Here is a 10639-nt window from a genome sequence, read left to right on the forward strand (position 1 = left end):
CAAAAGGTAAGGATCCCTGGGCAAGCCACCAACAGGGATTTTTTATTGTTGTTTCCATTTCTAGTCCCACATTTTTAAATGAGTTGGTCCAGAGAGACTCCTAAGATGGCAAGTCTGAATAGAGGATAGAACATCATCCTTCTAGGGGAATAGGCCAGGCAGGACTAGGGGTTCAGCTGGGACTGTTTCCCATTTAAAACTACAGACCATCTGGGTGTGGTGGAGGATTCCTGGATAAAATCCCATCACTGATTTCACGGCCCTGCATTAGGTTATTTAGAGAGTTTGGGATCTGTGTAGGAGAACACTGTTCCCAACACTGGATCATGAGTCACGTTCCCATGTCGGGCGTCATTTGACCAAACTGTCCTTTGTATTGGGCAGATCAGGAGAGCAGGGCTGAGCCTCTGAGCAGACACTGGAGTGTGAGCTCTGTCCCAGGATACAGGGTCCTATCTGAGGAAGCACAGATGTGACTGTGGGCCTCAGAGTCTATGCCTTCCTTGAGCAGAGGACTTCTGACTGAGAATATCAAGTGTGGACTCTAGCCAAAAATCCTCCTTCGAGTTTTTCAAAGAAGGAAAAATTGAAAGTATCTTATCACCTTTAGAAATTCAGAAAGGGAAAGAACACAAAGTGCTAGTAATAAAAATGGAGAGTGACATTAATCTTGGATGAATATCTGAGTTTCCTAGAGAGAGGAGCAAGCCAACTAAGTCCTCGCTCCTCATTCTTTTCTTTTTGTTCTCAGCGTCAGGGCAGAGCCAAGAGGAGAAGAAGAGGTGGAACATCAAGTGGTAAGGTTCCACCTATCCCACCTGAGCTCTCCAAGGGTGACCCTTCCTGTCCTCTCCATGAGGTCCCAGGTCCATGGTCTCTGAGGATGTCAGTCGCTAGATAGAGTCCCTCTCAGAAGATAGAGGCCTCAGAGGAAAGGCTCATGGGAAGGTAGTCAGAACCCGAGACATTTCTCAGATTCCTGCTCTGCCCAGCTCTGGGCATGAAGCAGTGATGGGCCTGGACAATGGGTGTTGCCCAGTGGGTGGCCGTGGGAGACGTCAAGAGTCAGAACTTCTGTCTCCTGACCTTGTAGAAACTACGTTGACTTCCTGGATGATCAGACTCCTCGAGGTAACCATTGACCTATGCTCCTCACATGGTGGTTTTGAACATCCCATGGGATAATGTATGTGACAGTACTTTATAAATGAAGCAACAAACACATGTGAACCTTATTAATATTATCATTGACCGTTTGACCACATCTACTGGTTCTTGGGGCTTTCAGAGTTAACAGCCCGTTAATATCCCAAGGGTCTCCCCTAAAGGGACTCCTGTGTAACACCTATGCTTCTGCCTTTATTACATGTAATTCACTCTTCTGGTTTCCCAGGTTGGAGAAATTACCAGAGGGAAACAGAGGAGAAAAGGAGGCTAATTTCTATTCTGAAAAGGTGACTAGTCTTTTCTTTCCTGATCCCTCTTTGACATGTTCTCTGCAATTCCAGGGATTCAGTACAGCCTGCAGTAGTCATGGGAGGGGTTTGCCATAGGAGTGGGTATGTGAATGAAGGCCTTGGGGTGAGGGCTGCTGAGTGTATGGTGAAGTCATAGACGTGGGGCATTGTGAAGGGGCAGCAGGCTTCAGGTGGCCCCTCCCCTGACAGGCCAGCAGGTCCTCCTTTCCTTGTTCTGGTCCGGGCTACAGTTTTCTACTTCCTGTCTCCCGCAGGCCCCTAGGCCGGCCTCTCGATACCACCCGCTTTCGTCAACTACTATGCCCAGACCCCTCCTGTGAGGTGTGTAATAGCACAACTGCTGAGATCAATCGGCTCCTGGAGGACCTGGAAGATGATAACGCCTCTGTGTCCTCTCTGGCTTCCACAGCTTCTGGGACTGAGTCATCATTCACTCTGTCCTCTGCCTTCTCAGAAGTCCCTCCAGGAGACCTAACACCATCCCCTCCACCTGACCCTTCCCCACCGCCCCCCTCCGTCCTCTCACTTAACCCAATGACACCCTTAGCTGACTTTCTTTCACCCTCACCACCGGGTCACTCTATGCCACCAGAGCCTTTTCCTCCCTTGGAGTCCAAATTCCCAGCAGACCGTTCCCCACCCCAACCCCTTGCCCTTCCCCCTCTGCCACCACATGACACCCAGGCAACGGGTCCTATTCTCCAACCAGAGGCCACTCTGTCTCTGAATACGATCTTCTCTCTTGACCGCACCCTTTCCCAAGATATTAACCCCTTACCAAATTTGTCCCAGATAATCAATCCCACTGATTCACTGGCTTGTCATCACACACCACCAAGGCTGTCTGTCTCACCACCGACAGACCACCCTTTAACTGTGACTCAATCTAAATCGGTTTCCATCTTATTGAAGTCTGTTCCAGAGAACTCATCTCCAGATAGCCCTGGTGGGTTGTCCACTTATGTCCCAACAGTCAGAGGCACTGACCATTCAAGCCTGTCAATTTCAGAATTATCCTGGTGGCAAGCTTCTGCCAAAGACTTGTTCTTAGCACCTTCCACCTTGGCACCATGTGATTTTAATCGAGAGTTTCTTGCCCTCCATTCTTCAGAGTCCTCTCTGGAGAGACACCCTACAGCTAACCTTATAGAGCCTGGTAACCTCTCATTTCTCAGCCCTCATGTCCTGGCACTCCTGGAGAGACAAGTCCGAAAGAGGAGGGATTTCCTGATGTGGAAGGAAAAGGAGAAGGAGAAGGGTTCTTTTCCAAAAAAGCTTAGGCCAGACTACCAACTAAATCCTTCGGGGAAAATGCTAGAGTCAAATGCTGATGAGTGTGACTCAGCATTCTCCCTTCCTTTTTGGAGCAGTGCAGGCAAACCAAAGGAGCTGCACATGCATGAGCAGCCCCCATATCCTAAAATCTGGGAGGACCATTTACAGGAAAAATGTATGCAGCTCTTCTGGGGTCTCCCATCTCTGCACAGCGAGTCCTTGCCCTCTGCTATCCGTGACTCAAGTGACTGCACCACAATCTTCCTTTTCAATACCATCTCAAATGCCTCCATGGGCCAAGAATCCCCAGTACCTCTCCAGCGCCCACCTCCATCCTTGCCTGAGATCCAGCCCCAACCCTTGCCTCAAACCCTGCCCCAATCCCAGCCCCTACCTCTCACTCAGGTCAAGTCCCAGGCCCACCTTAAATCCCCACTCCCAATCCTACCATCTGGTCCTCTACCCCAGATAAGGATCTGTGGAGTGTGTCACCATAGACCCCAGGATGAATCAGAGTCTCTCACCTCATCTGAAATTCAACAGCTGGAATGGAAAGTGTTGCAGAAGCAACAGGAAAGTTTGTGGGGTTCCCCCTCTGTAGTCCAAAGATCTCAGGAAGAATTTTGTTCTTCAGCTCCCAACTTTCCTTACCATCGGGCCTCCCAGGCCCATGCCTCCATCTCCATCCTTCCCGTAGAGTTGCCTCTCAGTGATGAGCTGAGGAAGAAACTGGAACATCACCTTCGAAAGAGGCTCATCCAACACCGGTGGGGCCTGCCCCGCAGGATCTGTGAGTGTCTGTCACTGATGATGCCTCCAAGAGATTTCTCAGAGATAGCTAAGGCAGAGAGCAATCGTGGACTCTCACGGATCTCGGTGAACAAAGATCTAAATGTTGGATTGAGCCAGTCCAAAAGCTTCCATGAGAGGGGTTCAGAACTGCTTCAGGTAGAGAAGGAGATGGGGAAGGATCAGGGGCATGGCCCAGAGAACGGCCCAAAAGCTCATCTGTTGAGTGACCCAGAGAGCTCTTCAGATAAGGATCCGGCATATGACTCTGAGAAAGACCTAAATAGTCACGTGGCAAGTCTGTCAGGGAAAAATTCAAGGGCCTTGGAGGAAAGTCTAGATCAGAAACAACTTGAAAATGTCCTGAAAGCACATTTGAGCAAGAAGTTTGAGGAAATCAGTGAGGCTCGGCTCCCTGGGACGGTGCGCAGTTCATGGCATGCCAGCAAGCAGACATTGCTGCTTTCTGACAAATCCCGCACCCAAATAACACAGAGGAGTTTGCCTCCTTCAGTGGGTGGGGACTCCTCCCTGAATACCTTCCAGGAGCTTTGCTTCATTGATTCCAGTGCGCAACAGATGATGGAAACCCATATTAAAAGCTTTCGTATGAGAATGGAGTGGGGCCTTCCCTGCAGGGTCCTTGAATCCATACAGGCGTTTAAATTGGAAGATGCTGCATCCCAGTCCTTGACCTATTTCTACTGTCCCCCCTCAAATAACCCAACTTTGGAAGTGGACTCCAAATCCGAGGGCTTCGAGCCCCATAGAGGAAGCTCTAAATCTGTTCTTCAAGAAAAAGCAGAAACAACAAATTCAGCCCTGGTCCTGGATCGTCTTTGCCCTGCTACTTCACCTATGGGCAGGCAAGGACAAGGGGTGCCGAGACAATCACCCTCTGGTATCAACCAAGAGATTGCAGAGGTTGTTCAGAGGAGTAAGGGTGCCAGGCAGACTCATCTGCCTGTCACGTGTGGCATCACAGGCAAAGCGAGTCAGAAATTTACTCAGCTAGGCAACAGATGCCCCCCAGAGCTGCCTGCAAGGCAAGCTGGTGCCAAACATGAGACAAAGGATGAGAGAGTGAGTCCCAGTGATAGAAGAGAAGGGCGACAGGGCAAAAAGATGAAGTCGGAACCCTTTTCCGTGCACAGCACGGCCAGGGACATATTCAGGGCCAAGGAGCTCAACGCTCTGCAGTCAAAAACTGCTAATGTGTTGACAACCAGCAAGCCAGGAAGCTCCCAAAGGATACGTGAGAATCACAGTAAAATAGAAATTACTGGGACCATTGAAAGCCCTGCACCAAAAAGACAAGCTCCCCAAGACCCGAAGTCATCGGATCTTAAGGAACATCTGTTTAGGGAATTAAAGTCGAAACTAGAGAAGAGGAATCAGAGCCAGGTCCAAGGCCAACACACTGACAGGTCCCCTGCCTCAGAGAGCTTGACTTACAAGGCCTCACTGACTCATGCCCACGGTGTCTCCAGTGGGGACATGGGAGCTTCCCAGGTGCTGCATGTCCATCTGGAGGACACTGGGATCAGCAGGCAGCAGCGGCAGGAGCCTTGGGTCCCTAAGAAAGACCGAAAGAGGTACGAGGATAAGAAATTCCCACCAGCTACAATGAGAGTGAGCCCTCCGGGCAGCAACAAAGAAGAGCTTGGTGGAGGGGATGCAGGGTTGGGGACATCCCAACCTACAAGAAAGAGTTTCCCTACTCAGATCACAGCATCAGAGGAGACGCTTGGGAGCAAGTCTTCCCAGACCTCATCACAGAAAGCACAGCCGCCTCCTGAAAGTCTGTTCAGAAAAAAGATGAACCACATTTTTCAATGGCTTCGTCCTGGGACAAAAGGCAAAAACCAAGAACATCCCCAGGAAAAGGGCAGCCCCATATCATCTGCACAGAGCAGAGGCATGGTTAAAGGGAGAGCTGCCGTTACTGGGACCACCACGGCTCAGAAGACCAGGACGGTCCCTGGGAAGTTCCCAGTGGAGAAACTGGGGCAGCGGTGTGCAGCAGAGGTCACCCGCCCTCAAGAGCCCCTTCCTTCCCTGAGGAAGTTTGTGAAAACTGACCAGAAGGCAGAAGAGCAGGCCCAGGCAGAGCCCGTCCAGGGACATCCTTCCAACTACAGGGCTCCCTCCTGTAAAGTGCCAAGCACCAAGTCCCGCCACCAAGAAGTTGTCTTTGCTGGCCAGAATTATCCTACATGTTCTAGACGGATCAGGGACCAGAACAGACACCCTCAGAAAGTCATGGCGTTTAAAGATCAGCTATTGGATCAGAAGCGTCCCTTATCTGTGCCCCGCAGGGAGCATGTGCCCCATCCAAGCTCCACCTGCAGGCGTCAAGCCGGCCCAGGGGCCTCCAGCTGTTCTCACCACTGCTAAAGGCACTATGTTTAGGGATCCGTCTCTATGTCAACAGAAAACGCTTTTCCAGCGTTTCGAGAGCGGAAAATTTCCCACCGCAAAATAATTCCTTCTTGTGGAGAATATTAATTCTCCCCAATAAATGATTCTCTAATAATAGTGATGTCTTTTCTGTGTCCTGTGTTGGGGGCATGGGTTTCAGGTAACTCAGGGCTTGTGCTTAGGGAAAAGGAGGAGTGAGTTCAGCTCTTACTGATTGCTTCCTCTGGCTTCTAAAAGGTCACCAGTGCTCTGGAGCTCTTGTTGACAAAGAGATATCACGTGCCCCCAAAAGCCCATTTCCTCCCTGATGAAGTTTGAGGAGGTGGGCTCTGCCTCCTGCCTCTTCGCTTAGCCTTAACGAAAGTGTAGAGCAGCTCACACCTTCCGCTCACTGAATGTTTTACATCCTTCAGAGAGTAGGGAAGACAGGTGTTCTCTATCCGAAGAGGGTCAAGAATAGGTATGCAATTCATAAAACAACAATGAAGAAAAAACAGTGGCTTCATCATGATTTAGAGGTCAGTGACCAGAGGACCCCACAGGTGGGTGAACCCTGAATGGGATTTGGGGGGTGGGGGAGGGTATTGCTGCAGTGGATCCTGGGCTGGTGGGGGAGGGGCTAGGAACAGCACAGACGCGGCTTAAGAATCTGTCATGCGAGTCATATTAATGTGTTAGGGAAGAATACTTTAAACTTTACATTGAGGTTTCCCTACTGGAAAGGCACCTGGGGGAAGTGGTTCCCCTCTGTAGGTATTTCTTCAGACTGCCAAATGATATTTTGTTGCAGAGCAAAAGCATCACTCAGCTGCCAGTAGTAACAATGTTGACCAGGTAGCCACCTACCTCCCAGGATAAAATAAAGCGGAGAGTGAGGAAAAGATGACTTGGAGTAAGCGAGGAGGGAAGAAAAAATGAAGAGGGGAAAGGAGGACCTTGCTGGTAGAACAAAGCTTTATGCCTCATCATCCATATGGTGACCCTGTCCTGTTCCCCCTGCCCCCTCCTCAATCTGATCCAGGCATCACCACCTTGAGGCTGATCCAGGCACTGCACAGCACACTGATGCCTTATTCCAAAAAGGCACTGGGCTGTTCTTTGAATACTAAACAATATCTGCAGGGAGGTCATCAGGCATGGCATCCCCCTCTTTGGGGAAGGTGATCTTGCTGCCTTCCTTCCATCTATGCTTAATAGGAATATACAAGATCTTGCCCTTAGTGTGTACAGTTCACCTATCAGGATGGAAGTGCCGCCTCTGATATTCACGGTCTTGGTGGAGCCATGGCTGGTCTCCCCCAGAACATCTGCAGCTCATGAACCAGAGGTGAGTCCCAGACTGTGCACCAGGTTACAGATATATGGGGGTCTCACCATGGACTGCACACATACCCACCCTTACAATAGGGGTTTGGAGGAAAGGCAACTCCACTTAGACAGACTGGGACTCAAAAATTGGCTGAGTGTCAACTGGGGCAAAATTCAAACAGCATTATGATGGTGAGCGTTAAATACATTAAGTTGTAGACGTCTAAGTAAAATAAAGATGGCTACAAGGGTGGAAAAATAAAATACCAATTTTGTTTTCTAAAAACAACATGATTTTAAAAATGGAAGGGAGGAGAAAAAGGGAAAAATAGAATAAAATGATTGTTCTATAAGTAATAAGAGGGGGTCAAGATATAGGTGACAAACGAAATAAGACTCCGAGTAAGGGAAAGGAATTTGAGGACATTAGAAAAGATACAAGTATAATGGTAACTATTGTAACAAAACTGAACACGCACGCGCGCACACACACACACACCACACAAATGGGGTGAGTATCCCAGAGGGCACTGGAGGTAGTTTTCCCAGAAAGGCTTGTGAATGCTAGGTGTTAAAACAAAAACCAAAAACAAAACCGGTGTCCACTACAGCCTCTCTCACTCCACACTTGTATCTTCTTGTCCAGAGTTATGCCATTGAACCCACAATGTCTGAAACTTGAGGTCAAAGAAAGAATGCAGATTCTGTGGAGGTCCTGGGAGGGGGATGGGGCCCAGGGCAGGAGACTTGAAGAGGTGAGGTGGCCATGGAGGGCTCTACCATCGATGTGGATAGACCAGCCAAAGACCAGCCTCTCAGTTTCTACATCATCTCATCTTAGGGTCCTTTACTTCCATTCCAGTGTAGTTACTGCCACACTGCAGAGCTTATCACCAGGAACACTTCAGCCATCCAGATTATTACAGTCGGACATTCCACCCCTTGGCCTCGTCTCTCATTTTTCTGATTCATATGCCCCTTGTTAACTTTTCAACTCCAGGCCCTTCATTTTTCCACTTACTCCTTGTCTGTCGGTCAAGCTCCTGTTTACATTTCCTCCCTCTCCGGGGTAGACTCGATGGTCTGTCAGCTAACCAACATTTAAAAAGCTCCGCTACTAATGGGCCCCATCCAATCCCTTTTAATCCTGCCTGTCTGGCAAAATCCCATCTCTCTGCCTTTCCCAGAAATGCCTTCCTATAACTAACTGATCACTATTGGATTAAATCTCACAATGGAGTCTACCGATGCCACAGTAAATTCAGCCCCAGCACTAGCTGGAAATCACTCACTCATTCCACAAAGAATTATCCCATGCTTACTAACATGAGAACAAGACAAATGGAGCTTAGGTCGCTGTTTCCTTATTCCATTCTCTCTCCAGGGACACTCAAATTTATTTCAAATCTCCTTCACTTTCCTCAAATTTAGGCTGTCTCCATTTGCTCAGTAGATGTGCTGGACCACTGATCACAGAGGAACTAGAAGTCAGGAGACAGGAACTTTCCGTCAATAAACCTTCACAAAAACCTTTTCCCGTTCCTCCTTTCCTTCTTTCCTGTTATATGAAAAGAGGTTTCCTTCCTAACCTCAATGATTACACTTCCTGAAATGTCCTTATTGAGAGAGCTAAACCCTCGTCTTGACGGACTGAGCCCCCTTGCCAGGTATCCTCTCGTCCCCTCCCTCTCTTTAGGAGACACCCAGCTTCTTTCATTATTTTAAGCTTTCTATTACAGAAATGTTTAAACATGCACAAGAGCAGTGGGACTTCCCAGGTACCCCTTACCCCACTTTCACAGTTATCATCTGGCACGTGTGATACGGCCCGTCTCCTACAGTACGGTTAAGGGGAAAAAGCCCATGGGAACATCCTGCCATCCGTCTCTCAGGTGTATGCTTTGTGCCCATGTCACAGCTCTCACGTTTCTTTGACATTTACTACCTGTGGAGCTCACTGACCCAAAACAGATGGACAGAGCCATGGGGAGGAAACGCACTGAGCTTCAGATGCTCTGGCCATCAGTTCTGCTCAGCCCTGTAGTCAAGCCTGAGAAGTCACTGAGTTAACTCCTCCCTCCACCCCACGCAGAAAGGAATCTTCCTAAGCAAATGCAGTGCACGGTGTTGCAGTCCCTCAGTCACACAGTGACTGCAGCACGTAGAGAGCACAGAAGGAGAAAACTGTACATGTGATAAGGACTTCACATCACCATGCAAGTGCTTTCAAAGATTTAGAAGAAAGTTTCTTTCCTGTAATACATTTAAAACGAGCTACTGTATGATGAGTTAAACACAGGAGATCAAACACTTTTTTATCTCCTCTCCTTCCCCAAAAGTAAAATATTACATGAAAAGATGCTCCACATCATTAGTCACCAGGGAAATGCAAATCAAAACCACTGTGAGATAGCACTTCACACACAGGATGGCTAGAATCAAAAAGTTAGATAATAGCAAGTGTTTGAAGGCCGAGAAACTGAAACCCTTCTATGCTGCTGGTGGGTATGAAAAATGGTGCAGCTGTTTTGGAAAACCATCTGGCAGTTCCTCAAAAGTTAAACACAGAATTACCATATTACCTAGAAATTCCACTTCTAGCTATACACTCAAGAGAAATGAAAACATATGTCCACACAAGAACTTGTACACAAATGTCCATAGCAGTATTATTCATAACGGTCAAAAGACGGAAACAACCTAAACGTCCATCAACTGACGAATGGGTAAATAAATTACGGTATATCCACACAATGTAATATTTTTTGGCAATAAAAAGTACTGATACATGCTACAATATGCACAAACCCTGACAACATTATGCAGAAGTGAAAGAGGCCAGTCACAAATAACCTCATATGATTCCATTCATATGAAATGTCCACAACAGGGAAATCTAGAGAGAGAGGAAGTAGACTAGTGGTTGCTTAGGGCTGGGGGGATGAGAGGACAGGGGAATGACAGCTAAAGGTTATGAAGTTTCTTTTTGAAGTCATGAAAATGCTTTAAAATTGACTGTGGTGATGGTTACCCATCTGTGAATACACTAAAAATCATGGAATTGTACACTTTAAATGGGGAAGTTGTATGGTATGTGAACTATATTTCAATAAAGCTGCTAAAACAAGTAAAGGATTTAAAAAGAATAAGGCCCTTGAGGATGACAAGAAGGGGAGAAGATATGACAAAAGATGTCAACACAATTTTTGAAGACGGAAATCCGGTGCAGGAGTGGTAACTGACTAGCAGAGCAGAGGCAGTGCCGGCAAACCAACTCACACCACAAAACCCCAGAAGACGGACGACCCAGTGGCACCAGATAAGGAAGAAATTAAGGGTTTCATGCTGTACACATGTTGAATATTTTG

This window comes from Equus asinus, unplaced genomic scaffold (assembly GCF_041296235.1).
Source record: "Equus asinus isolate D_3611 breed Donkey unplaced genomic scaffold, EquAss-T2T_v2 contig_1, whole genome shotgun sequence".
Taxonomy (NCBI): domain Eukaryota; kingdom Metazoa; phylum Chordata; class Mammalia; order Perissodactyla; family Equidae; genus Equus; species Equus asinus.